Raw genomic sequence first — 3,086 nt, forward strand, 5'->3', positions numbered from 1 at the left:
GTGAATAGTGCCAGGGGTTGGGGAATGAAGGTAAGGACAGAGCAGGCAGCCCCAGTATCTAGGAGGAAATTTACTGACCTCCCTGCTAAAGTTCTACCTTTAATAGAGACAGCTGGGGAGTTTGTTCCCCAAGTCAAATGGGTGTTAAACCTGGGCGGCTCAAACTAGGCCCAGGTGGGCTTAAGTCAGCCAGTGGGTTTGGCCAATACCATCAACCATGCCTCCCCAGCCAGAGGCTTTAAATATCCTGGCTGCCGGAAACTTGATCTCTCCTTATGCAATTGGCTGGCTAACCAAAAGGTCTGCACTTCAAAACCATGGGAGAAAGATGAGGCTTTCTACTCCCAGAAATAGTTAGTTTCAGAAACCCACAAGGGAAGTTCTGTGCCCTACAGGGGTGCTAGGAGTTGGGATTGGAATCAACTCAAGGGGGTGGGGGGCATGGAGAATGCTTTGGGAATATTGCCAGACAGCTAGATTTTACTCCGTGGTGTCTGGTGAAGTGTAGTCTTTCCCACTGGAGCTGGATTCAACTGTATGGTCAGGGCTGGACCAGCTCATTCCTTGGCTCTTCTGTGAACACTTGACTCATGCTTTTCTTGGCGCCTCCCCCAGCAGCCCTTGCCAGTGGTGCCTTCCTGTCTTTTTGCTCCTCACACGTGTCCCCATGTGAAGGCAGAGCACAAGGGGGAGTCGTGGGAGGCAGCACTGGCATGTGATCAGATGCTCTGGGTCACAAGTGTGCCTCCTTCTCTTCCCCCAGGAAGTGGGGGCAAAGCCTGTTTTATCCACAAGCTCTGGCTGTATCTGACTAAGTCCACTTTGGAACATTAGAGGGTGTCCAAGTGCGTGGCAGAAGAAAAGGTCAAGGGCATTTGATTATACCAGATGGGCACACGCCTACCCACTTGGGGCTCTGAGCTTACAACTATCTAGCAGCAGCCTGGCACTGAGTCAGTTCAGGGTTTCTCAACTGCTGCTGTATGAATATTGGGGGCCAGATCACTGTGCCTTGCATGGAACTGGACCTGCGCATTGTAGGGAGTTTAGCTGCCTCTCTGGTCTCAACCCACTAGATGTCAGTAGCTCTCCCTCCCCAGTTGTGATCATCAAGAATGGTCTTCCAGTCCATTCTGACTCGCAGCGACCCCAGGCAACAGAGTAGAGCCACCCTTGTGGCTTTGTGAAGCTATATATTGTTATGAGAGCAGAAATGATCATCTTTCTCCAGTGGAGCAGCTGGTGGGTTTGAACTGCTGACCTTGCAGTTAGCCACCCAACAGGTAACACACTGCACTACCAGGGCTCCTTAAGATCTCTAGCCCTAGCCAAATGCCTTCTGAAGGGGAAAGGGGTGTGTGTGTCATCCCTGGTGAGGGCACCTTAAAACTAGGTCCTTGGAGGCACTGAAGGGGTGAGCATTGTCGACAAGCCACAGAAGATCTGAGCAGAACTCCTATCTCGTCCATTCCTCAATGTACATTTTAGGACTGGGGAACTTCCCGAAAGTCCTGGCATCTAAGGTAATGTGCTTGGTGCACATTATATTGAAAACTAGCGTTCCAGGATGCCTGCAGGTGCTGCTGACAGGAACTCGGTGGCCATGCAAATTTGGAGAACTCCTTGTTCCACGGTCCACCCAAGAAAACAAAACCAAAGACCCCTTACTGCCATCGAGTCAATGCTGACTCATAGTGACCCCACAGGACAGGGTAGAACTGCCCCTGTGAGTTTCTGAGACCAACTGTTTAGGGCAGTGGTTCTCAACCTTCCTAATGCCATGATCCTTTCATACAGTTCCTCATGTGGTGGTGACCACCCCCCCCAACCATAAAATCATTTTTGTTGCTACTTGATAACTGTCATTTCGCTACTGTTATGAAACAGGCGACCTCTGTGAAAGGGTTGTTCGACCCCCAAAGGGGTCATGACCTACAGATTGAGAACCACTGGTTTATGGGAATAGAAAGCCCTTTTATCCCTCCTGCTGGGGAAATTCTACCGGACATCATAGAACTTTGCCCTTAGTAAGAGTCCACATGCATTATTAGGACATTGGGGGCCTCAAAGTCTGACAGTAAAGATGTCTGCTCGACACAGTGTGGTCTAGGGTTTGCTCCTTGGTGGCTACTGTGACTCCAGAGACCCTGGCCCACAAGACCAACCAAGCAGCTCTTTCTCAGGCCCAAGTCACAAAGTTCCAAGGGCAGACAAGTCGTCCAACCTGGACCGAGTGGCCACCCAGCCATCACCTGTTTCAGTCCCCTTCACGGACTGCTCCTGTTGCAATTAAGAGATGAGCTTTTTGGCGGTGGAGATAAAGCTGCTTCCCAAAGAAGGGACCCACTACGCCGACAAAGCAAGAGAGGGCTGCCGGCTTTGTTTCTTTCACAGAAACTTCTTTAAACATTGTTCTTTCCTTCATCGTGTTGACGCTTGCTCATCAGATTTCATGGAAATGGGTGGCAACATATGCAAATTGCTGCAAAGATAAAAGGGACTTGGGGCAGGGGGTTGTCAAATTCTAGAATTAAAAGTGACACTATAGTCAGAATCTCCAAGGACCAGAGAGGAGGGCCCTGTGACTGGCAATGATGGAGGTGACTAAAGATGACACAGGTCAAGGACATTTGCTCGGGTTGTATTGCAGGCAATCGCTTCTTTGGGTGTTTGCTACTTTCCATTCCCAAATGCCGACTATTCTTTGAAGGGATAAAGCAACCCTGAGACACAGGACGCCACGATCAAACTTCCTCCATTTCTGTTCTAAGCAAGGGATGCCAGTCCTGGGCACTGGTTGCTATAGCAACCAGAGAAGTGGGTTACGGGCCCAATCTCCCATCTCTCTATGAAGATTGAACCTGTGTCCCAGCCAGAGAGCAGACCGGAGAGTCACCTGGGCTGGCGACTCACAGTTCTCGTTTCTCCAGCCGGGAGGGGGGTTGAGCAGGTGAAGCCTGACGGGACACACCGCCCAGTTCAGATGAAAACAAGATGCGCTGCCATTGACGACTCACCTGCCACTTCCACCTAGCTTTCTCCCACTATCTGCTTGGTCACTGCACCGGATTCGAAGTTTGGGCAGT

This window comes from Echinops telfairi, unplaced genomic scaffold (genome assembly GCF_000313985.2).
Source record: "Echinops telfairi isolate 266 unplaced genomic scaffold, ASM31398v2 ScPeMD7_8;HRSCAF=38, whole genome shotgun sequence".
In the NCBI taxonomy this organism is placed as follows: domain Eukaryota; kingdom Metazoa; phylum Chordata; class Mammalia; order Afrosoricida; family Tenrecidae; genus Echinops; species Echinops telfairi.